The sequence below is a fragment of the Oncorhynchus masou genome, chromosome 5 (assembly GCF_036934945.1).
Source record: "Oncorhynchus masou masou isolate Uvic2021 chromosome 5, UVic_Omas_1.1, whole genome shotgun sequence".
Classification (NCBI taxonomy): Eukaryota; Metazoa; Chordata; class Actinopteri; order Salmoniformes; family Salmonidae; genus Oncorhynchus; species Oncorhynchus masou.
The window spans coordinates 8,701,792-8,713,222 of NC_088216.1; the positions used below are offsets into that span (position 1 = coordinate 8,701,792).

General features: G+C 38.7%; 1 protein-coding gene across 1 annotated transcript in view; it reads left to right on the forward strand.

Annotated features, from left to right (window-relative positions):
- The window catches only part of LOC135532479 (zinc finger protein 436-like), a 781,678-nt gene that overhangs the window by 48,786 nt on the left and 721,461 nt on the right, over positions 1–11,431 (forward strand). The window lies entirely within an intron of this gene.

The window sequence follows — 11,431 nt, forward strand, 5'->3', positions numbered from 1 at the left end:
AAGGCATCTGGTGCAGGTCAACAACATGATATATTACTATTAGAATGAAAGGCATCTGGTGCAGGTCAACAACATGATATATTACTATTAGAATGAAAGGCATCTGGTGCAGGTCAACAACATGATATATTACTATTAGAATGAAAGGCATCTGGTGAAGGTCAACAACATGATATATTACTATTAGAATGAAAGGCTGGACATCTGGTGCAGGTCAACAACATGATATATTACTATTAGAATGAAAGGCTGGACATCTGGTGAAGGTCAACAACATGATATATTACTATTAGAATGAAAGGCATCTGGTGAAGGTCAACAACATGATATATTACTATTAGAATGAAAGGCATCTGGTGAAGGTCAACAACATGATATATTACTATTAGAATGAAAGGCTGGACATCTGGTGAAGGTCAACAACATGATATATTACTATTAGAATGAAAGGCATCTGGTGAAGGTCAACAACATGATATATTACTATTAGAATGAAAGGCTGGACATCTGGTGAAGGTCAACAACATGATATATTACTATTAGAATGAAAGGCTGGACATCTAGTGAAGGTCAACAACATTATATATTACTATTAGAATGAAAGGCATCTGGTGAAGGTCAACAACATTATATATTACTATTAGAATGAAAGGCATCTGGTGCAGGTCAACAACATGATATATTACTATTAGAATGAAAGGCTGGACATCTGGTGAAGGTCAACAACATGATATATTACTATTAGAATGAAAGGCTGGACATCTGGTGAAGGTCAACAACATTATATATTACTATTAGAATGAAAGGCATCTGGTGCAGGTCAACAACATGATATATTACTATTAGAATGAAAGGCTGGACATCTGGTGCAGGTCAACAACATGATATATTACTATTAGAATGAAAGGCTGGACATCTGGTGCAGGTCAACAACATGATATATTACTATTAGAATGAAAGGCTGGACATCTGGTGCAGGTCAACAACATGATATATTACTATTAGAATGAAAGGCATCTGGTGCAGGTCAACAACATGATATATTACTATTAGAATGAAAGGCATCTGGTGCAGGTCAACAACATGATATATTACTATTAGAATGAAAGGCATCTGGTGAAGGTCAACAACATGATATATTACTATTAGAATGAAAGGCTGGACATCTGGTGAAGGTCAACAACATGATATATTACTATTAGAATGAAAGGCATCTGGTGAAGGTCAACAACATGATATATTACTATTAGAATGAAAGGCATCTGGTGCAGGACAACAATATGATATATTACTATTAGAATGAAAGGCATCTGGTGCAGGACAACAATATGATATATTACTATTAGAATGAAAGGCATCTGGTGCAGGTCAACAACATGATATATTACTATTAGAATGAAAGGCATCTGGTGAAGGTCAACAACAGGATATATTACTATTAGAATGAAAGGCATCTGGTGCAGGTCAACAACATGATATATTACTATTAGAATGAAAGGCTGGACATCTGGTGAAGGTCAACAACATGATATATTACTATTAGAATGAAAGGCATCTGGTGCAGGTCAACCACATTATATATTACTATTAGAATGAAAGGCTGGACATCTGGTGAAGGTCAACAACATGATATATTACTATTAGAATGAAAGGCATCTGGTGCAGGTCAACAACATGATATATTACTATTAGAATGAAAGGCATCTGGTGCAGGTCAACAACATGATATATTACTATTAGAATGAAAGGCATCTGGTGAAGGTCAACAACATTATATATTACTATTAGAATGAAAGGCATCTGGTGCAGGTCAACAACATGATATATTACTATTAGAATGAAAGGCATCTGGTGAAGGTCAACAACATTATATATTACTATTAGAATGAAAGGCATCTGGTGCAGATCAACAACATGATATATTACTATTAGAATGAAAGGCTGGACATCTGGTGAAGGTCAACAACATGATATATTACTATTAGAATGAAAGGCATCTGGTGAAGGTCAACAACATGATATATTACTATTAGAATGAAAGGCTGGACATCTGGTGAAGGTCAACAACATGATATATTACTATTAGAATGAAAGGCTGGACATCTAGTGAAGGTCAACAACATTATATATTACTATTAGAATGAAAGGCATCTGGTGAAGGTCAACAACATTATATATTACTATTAGAATGAAAGGCATCTGGTGCAGGTCAACAACATGATATATTACTATTAGAATGAAAGGCTGGACATCTGGTGAAGGTCAACAACATGATATATTACTATTAGAATGAAAGGCTGGACATCTGGTGAAGGTCAACAACATTATATATTACTATTAGAATGAAAGGCATCTGGTGCAGGTCAACAACATGATATATTACTATTAGAATGAAAGGCTGGACATCTGGTGCAGGTCAACAACATGATATATTACTATTAGAATGAAAGGCATCTGGTGAAGGTCAACAACATTATATATTACTATTAGAATGAAAGGCATCTGGTGAAGGTCAACAACATGATATATTACTATTAGAATGAAAGGCTGGACATCTGGTGCAGGTCAACAACATGATATATTACTATTAGAATGAAAGGCATCTGGTGAAGGTCAACAACATTATATATTACTATTAGAATGAAAGGCATCTGGTGCAGGTCAACAACATGATATATTACTATTAGAATGAAAGGCATCTGGTGAAGGTCAACAACATTATATATTACTATTAGAATGAAAGGCATCTGGTGCAGGTCAACAACATGATATATTACTATTAGAATGAAAGGCATCTGGTGCAGGTCAACAACATGATATATTACTATTAGAATGAAAGGCATCTGGTGCAGGTCAACAACAGGATATATTACTATTAGAATGAAAGGCATCTGGTGCAGGTCAACAACATGATATATTACTATTAGAATGAAAGGCATCTGGTGAAGGTCAACAACATGATATATTACTATTAGAATGAAAGGCTGGACATCTGGTGAAGGTCAACAACATGATATATTACTATTAGAATGAAAGGCATCTGGTGAAGGTCAACAACATGATATATTACTATTAGAATGAAAGGCTGGACATCTGGTGAAGGTCAACAACATGATATATTACTATTAGAATGAAAGGCATCTGGTGCAGGTCAACAACATGATATATTACTATTAGAATGAAAGGCATCTGGTGCAGGTCAACAACATGATATATTACTATTAGAATGAAAGGCATCTGGTGAAGGTCAACAACATGATATATTACTATTAGAATGAAAGGCTGGACATCTGGTGAAGGTCAACAACATGATATATTACTATTAGAATGAAAGGCATCTGGTGAAGGTCAACAACATGATATATTACTATTAGAATGAAAGGCATCTGGTGCAGGACAACAATATGATATATTACTATTAGAATGAAAGGCATCTGGTGCAGGTCAACAACATGATATATTACTATTAGAATGAAAGGCATCTGGTGCAGGTCAACAACATGATATATTACTATTAGAATGAAAGGCATCTGGTGCAGGTCAACAACATGATATATTACTATTAGAATGAAAGGCTGGACATCTGGTGAAGGTCAACAACATGATATATTACTATTAGAATGAAAGGCATCTGGTGCAGGTCAACAACATGATATATTACTATTAGAATGAAAGGCATCTGGTGAAGGTCAACAACATGATATATTACTATTAGAATGAAAGGCATCTGGTGCAGGTCAACAACATGATATATTACTATTAGAATGAAAGGCATCTGGTGAAGGTCAACAACATGATATTTTACTATTAGAATGAAAGGCTGGACATCTGGTGCAGGTCAACAACATGATATATTACTATTAGAATGAAAGGCATCTGGTGCAGGTCAACAACATGATATATTACTATTAGAATGAAAGGCATCTGGTGAAGGTCAACAACATGATATATTACTATTAGAATGAAAGGCTGGACATCTGGTGAAGGTCAACAACATGATATATTACTATTAGAATGAAAGGCATCTGGTGCAGGTCAACAACATGATATATTACTATTAGAATGAAAGGCTGGACATCTGGTGCAGGTCAACAACATGATATATTACTATTAGAATGAAAGGCTGGACATCTGGTGCAGGTCAACAACATGATATATTACTATTAGAATGAAAGGCATCTGGTGCAGGTCAACAACATGATATATTACTATTAGAATGAAAGCCATCTGGTGCAGGTCAACAACATGATATATTACTATTAGAATGAAAGGCATCTGGTGCAGGTCAACAACATGATATATTACTATTAGAATGAAAGGCTTGTATGGAAACCAACAATGTTTCTCTGTCCAATAGAATAACTCCTCTGTCCAATAGAATAACTCCTCTGTCCAATAGAATAACTCTTCTGTCCAATAGAATAACTCCTCTGTCCAATAGAATAACTCCTCTGTCCAATAGAATAACTCCTCTGTCCAATAGAATAACTCCTCTCTCCAATAGAATAACTCCTCTGTCCAATAGAATAACTCCTCTCTCCAATAGAATAACTCCTCTGTCCAATAGAATAACTCCTCTGTCCAATAGAATAACTCCTCTTTCCAATAGAATAACTCCTCTGTCCAATAGAATAACTCCTCTGTCCAATAGAATAACTCCTCTGTCCAATAGAATAACTCCTCTGTCCAATAGAATAACTCCTCTCTCCAATAGAATAACTCCTCTGTCCAATAGAATAACTCCGCTGTGCTTGGAATGTAATCCCTTATGCCAACGAGCTCATTTTAGATGAGGGTATTAACAGTTAGCTACTAGGCATCTACAATAAGACTAAACTACTTACCCTTTTTACCAAAAGAATTGTCCTTTCGCATTGGTCCTTCCTCAATGTTGTGAATGTTAGGGGACATTGGTCCATCCTCAATGTTGTGAATGTTAGGGGACATTGGTCCTTCCTCAATGTTGTGAATGTTAGGGGACATTGGTCCTTCCTCAATGTTATGAATGTTAGGGGACATTGGTCTTTCCTCAATGTTGTGAATGTTAGGGGACATTGGTCCTTCCTCAATGTTGTGAATGTTAGGGGACATTGGACCTTCCTCAATGTTATGAATGTTAGGGGACATTGGTCCTTCCTCAATGTTATGAATGTTAGGGGACATTGGTCCTTCCTCAATGTTATGAATGTTAGGGGACATTGGTCCTTCCTCAATGTTATGAATGTTAGGGGACATTGGTCCTTCCTCAATGTTGTGAATGTTAGGGGACATTGGTCCTTCCTCAATGTTGTGAATGTTAGGGGACATTGGTCCTTCCTCAATGTTATGAATGTTAGGGGACATTGGTCCTTCCTCAATGTTATGAATGTTAGGGGACATTGGTCCTTCCTCAATGTTATGAATGTTAGGGGACATTGGTCCTTCCTCAATGTTATGAATGTTAGGGGACATTGGTCCTTCCTCAATGTTATGAATGTTAGGGGACATTGGTCCTTCCTCAATGTTGTGAATGTTAGGGGACATTGGTCCTTCCTCAATGTTATGAATGTTAGGGGACATTGGTCCTTCCTCAATGTTATGTGAATGTTAGGGAATGACATTGGTCCTTCCTCAATGTTATGAATGTTAGGGGACATTGGTCCTTCCTCAATGTTATGAATGTTAGGGGACATTGGTCCTTCCTAAATGTTGTGAATGTTAGGGGACATTGGTCCTTCCTCAATGTTATGAATGTTAGGGGACATTGGTCCTTCCTCAATGTTGTGAATGTTAGGGGACATTGGTCCTTCCTCAATGTTATGAATGTTAGGGGACATTGGTCCTTCCTCAATGTTATTAATGTTAGGGGACATTGGTCCTTCCTCAATGTTGTGAATGTTAGGGGACATTGGTCCTTCCTCAATGTTGTGAATGTTAGGGGACATTGATCCTTCCTCAATGTTATGAATGTTAGGGGACATTGGTCCTTCCTCAATGTTATGAATGTTAGGGGACATTGGTCCTTCCTCAATGTTGTGAATGTTAGGGGACATTGGTCCTTCCTCAATGTTGTGAATGTTAGGGGACATTGGTCCTTCCTCAATGTTATGAATGTTAGGGGACATTGGTCCTTCCTCAATGTTATGAATGTTAGGGGACATTGGTCCTTCCTCAATGTTATGAATGTTAGGGGACATTGGTCCTTCCTCAATGTTATGAATGTTAGGGGACATTGGTCCTTCCTCAATGTTATGAATGTTAGGGGACATTGGTCCTTCCTCAATGTTGTGAAAGTTAGGGGACATTGGTCCTTCCTCAATGTTATGAATGTTAGGGGACATTGGTCCTTCCTCAATGTTGTGAATGTTAGGGGACATTGGTCCTTCCTCAATGTTATGAATGTTAGGGGACATTGGTCCTTCCTCAATGTTATGAATGTTAGGGGACATTGGTCCTTCCTCAATGTTATGAATGTTAGGGGACATTGGTCCTTCCTCAATGTTGTGAATGTTAGGGGACATTGGTCCTTCCTCAATGTTATGAATGTTAGGGGACATTGGTCCTTCCTCAATGTTGTGAATGTTAGGGGACATTGGTCCTTCCTCAATGTTATGAATGTTAGGGGACATTGGTCCTTCCTCAATGTTATGAATGTTAGTGGACATTGGTCCTTCCTCAATGTTGTGAATGTTAGGGGACATTGGTGCTTCTTCAATGTTGTGAATGTTAGGGGACATTGATCCTTCCTCAATGTTATGAATGTTAGGGGACATTGGTCCTTCCTCAATGTTATGAATGTTAGGGGACATTGGTCCTTCCTCAATGTTGTGAATGTTAGGGGACATTGGTCCATCCTCAATGTTATGAATGTTAGGGGACATTGGTCCTTCCTCAATGTTGTGAATGTTAGGGGACATTGGTCCTTCCTCAATGTTATGAATGTTAGGGGACATTGATCCTTCCTCAATGTTATGAATGTTAGGGGACATTGGTCCTTCCTCAATGTTATGAATGTTAGTGGACATTGATCCTTCCTCAATGTTATGAATGTTAGGGGACATTGGTCCTTCCTCAATGTTATGAATGTTAGGGGACATTGGTCCTTCCTCAATGTTATGAATGTTAGGGGACATTGGTCCTTCCTCAATGTTATGAATGTTAGGGGACATTGGTCCTTCCTCAATGTTATGAATGTTAGGGGACATTGGTCCTTCCTCAATGTTATGAATGTTAGGGGACATTGGTCCTTCCTCAATGTTATGAATGTTAGGGGACATTGGTCCTTCCTCAATGTTATGAATGTTAGGGGACATTGGTCCTTCCTCAATGTTATGAATGTTAGGGGACATTGGTCCTTCCTCAATGTTGTGAATGTTAGGGGACATTGGTCCTTCCTCAATGTTATGAATGTTAGGGGACATTGGTCCTTCCTCAATGTTGTGAATGTTAGGGGACATTGGTCCTTACTCAATGTTATGAATGTTAGGGGACATTGGTCCTTCCTCAATGTTGTGAATGTTCGGGGACATTGGTCCTTCCTCAATGTTATGAATGTTCGGGAGTCAGGCTTTTTCCACATTTTGTTACATTACAGCCTTGTTCTAAAATGGATTAAACACTTGTTTTTTCTCGTCATCAATATACACACAATACTCGATGACAAAGCAAAAACAAGTTGTTTGAACATGATCAAATTTATAAAATAAAAATATATATGATATTTACATAAATATCCAGACTCAGTACTTTGTTGAAGCACCTTGAGCAGCAATTACAGCCTTGAGTATTCTTGGGTATGACACTACAAGCTTGGCTAATAAAATAATAGTATTTGGGGAGTTTCTCTAATTCTTCTCGGCAGATCCTCTCAAGCTCTGTCAGTTTGGATGGGGAGCGTCGCTGCACAGCTATTTTCAAGTCTCTCCAAAGATGTTCAATCGAGTTCAAGTCCGGGCTCTGGCTGGACCACTCATTGACATTCAGAGACTTGTCCTGAAGCCACTCCTGTGTTATCTTGGCTGTGTGCTTAGGGTCGTTGTTCTGTTGGAAGGTGAACCTTCGCCCCAGTCTGAGGTCCTGAGTGCTCTGGAGCAGATTTTCATCAAGAATCTCACTGTACTTTTCTCCATTCATCTTTCCCTCGATCACATCCCTGACCAAGGCCCTTTTCCCCTGATTGGTCAGTTTGGCCGGGGCGGCCAACTCTTGGAAGAGTCTTGGTTGTTCCAAACTCCTTCCATTTAAGAATGATGGAGGCCACTGTGTTCCTGGGGACATTCAATGCTGCAGACATGTTTCGGTACCCTTCCCTAGATCTGTGCCTCGACACAATCGTGTCTCGGAGCTCTACGTTCAACCTCATGGCTTGGTTTTTGCTCTGACATGCACTGTCAACTGTGGGACCTTGTATATACAATCATGTCCAATCAATTGAATTTACCACAGGTGGACTGCCAATGAAGTTGGAGAAACATCTCCAGGATGATCAACGGAAACATGTTGCACCGAAGGTCATTTTCGAGACTCATAGCAAAGGGTCTGAATACTTAAACATGCTATTTCATTTTTTTTTCTTCTCATTTTTAATACATTTGCAAACATTTCTAAAAACCTGTTTTTCGCTTTGTCATTATGGGGTATTGTGTGTTGATTGATGAGCGTTTTTATATATTTCTAATCCATTTTAGAATAAGGCTGTAACGTCACAAAATGTGGAAAAGGCAAGGGGTCTGAATACTTTCCTAATGTAATTTTTAAAAAAAACGTGTTTCATGCAAATCGGAATACACTCCCTCATCTGATTGGTCAAGTAGGCGGACCTTCTGACTTTTTGACTGTGGTAAACTTTGGAATTTTGTGGAAAACTCTTTACTCTTCTGGCACCGAATGATCGATCTGCACCAAACTTGACATGTGGCATCTATGGCCAAAAGTCTCTAAACACAATATTTTCCAGACTTGTACCTGGAATAAAATGGCTGCTATTTGACCAATAACCCTGCAGGTGGGCGTGGTCTGGCACATAAATCAGTCAAGGATATTCGTATTGTAACAACATTTGTTACACATGTTGCAAACACGGTCAAGACTCAATATATGCAAGAACATTCATATCTACCAGACGGTAGGTGATCTGTTTGACTCAGAGTGCTGACATTTGGCACACATGCTCAGGGATATGAGTCTAGCTAACCCAAATTATATCTCAAGACACCACTGGGCTAATTTTGACGAAACTTGGGTGAATGCTGTGTTTTTGCCATAGATCCGGCATTTGCTAAATTACACTGATTGGCCCAAAGGGGGCGCTGCATCATTCGTGGGGGTCAACATGTTTACTGTTGCTTTTTTTTCAATTAAATTCAACCCTCCTTAAATTCGGCATCTGAACAGTGATTGGCTAGATCTGATAGATCTGAACAGTGATTGGCTAGATCTGAACAGTGCGTAAGGCAATTTCATATTAATTCAAGTAGATAATAATATTAAAATGAACAGACTAGGTCTATACTGCTCCTACATGGTGTAACAATACATCATGTATATAATGAACAGACTAGGTCTATACTGCTCCTACATGGTGTAACAATACATCATGTATATAATGACCAGACTAGGTCTATACTGCTCCTACATGGTAACAATACATCATGTAGATGTATATAATGAACAGACTAGGTCTATACTGCTCCTACATGGTAACAATACATCATGTAGATGTATATAATGACCAGACTAGGTCTATACTGCTCCTACATGGTGTAACAATACATCATGTAGATGTATATAATGACCAGACTAGGTCTATACTGCTCCTACATGGTGTAACAACACATCATGTAGATGTATATAATGACCAGACTAGGTCTATACTGCTCCTACATGGTGTAACAATACATCATGTATATAATGACCAGACTAGGTCTATACTGCTCCTACATGGTAACAATACATCATGTATATAATGACCAGACTAGGTCTATACTGCTCCTACATGGTGTAACAATACATAGATGAAAAATTAACGTCCACTAGTAGCTAACACAGTTTAAAAAAATATTATTTTAATCCAGAGAAACATGTTGCATTCATCAAATCCTTTTTGAAATCATCAACAGTGTTTTTCTCTGACATGGTGGAATAACGGAACTCTCAAGACAACTGGGAACTCTGGGAAAAAAACAAGGTCAAATCACGATGTCAGTGATCTTCAGGTTGGAAGGTCAGGGGTCGATACACACACGTACACCTGGATTTAGTGTTGTAGATATGTGGTAGTAGAGTAGGGGCCTGAGGACACACTTAATGTGTTGTAGATATGTGGTAGTAGAGTAGAGGCCTGAGGACACACACTTAATATGTTGTAGATATGTGGTAGTAGAGTAGAGGCCTGAGGACACACTTAATGTGTTGTAGATATGTGGTAGTAGAGTAGGGGCCTGAGGACACACTTAATGTGTTGTAGATATGTGGTAGTAGAGTAGGGGCCTGAGGACACACTTAATGTGTTGTAGATATGTGGTAGTAGAGTAGGGGCCTGAGGACACACTTAATGTGTTGTAGATATGTGGTAGTAGAGTAGGGGCCTGAGGACACACTTAATGTGTTGTAGATATGTGGTAGTAGAGTAGAGGCCTGAGGACACACTTAATGTGTTGTAGATATGTGGTAGTAGAGGCCTGAGGACACACTTAATGTGTTGTAGATATGTGGTAGTAGAGTAGAGGCCTGAGGGAACACACTTAATGTGTTGTAGATATGTGGTAGTAGAGTAGGGGCCTGAGGACACACTTAATGTGTTGTAGATATGTGGTAGTAGAGTAGGGGCCTGAGGACACACTTAATGTGTTGTAGATATGTGGTAGTAGAGTAGAGGCCTGAGGACACACTTAATGTGTTGTAGATATGTGGTAGTAGAGTAGGGGCCTGAGGGAACACACTTAATGTGTTGTAGATATGTGGTAGTAGAGTAGGGGCCTGAGGACACACTTAATGTGTTGTAGATATGTGGTAGTAGAGTAGGGGCCTGAGGACACACTTAATGTGTTATAGATATGTGGTAGTAGAGTAGAGGCCTGAGGGAACACACTTAATGTGTTGTAGATATGTGGTAGTAGAGGCCTGAGGACACACTTAATGTGTTGTAGATATGTGGTAGTAGAGTAGAGGCCTGAGGACACACACTTAATGTGTTGTAGATATGTGGTAGTAGAGTAGGGGCCTGAGGACACACTTAATGTGTTGTAGATATGTGGTAGTAGAGTAGAGGCCTGAGGACACACTTAATGTGTTGTAGATATGTGGTAGTAGAGTAGGGGCCTGAGGGAACACACTTAATGTGTTGTAGATATGTGGTAGTAGAGTAGGGGCCTGAGGACACACAATATGTTGTAGATATGTGGTAGTAGAGTTTGTTTAACTTTTGTTAAAATGTTGAACTGCCTTAGTTTAG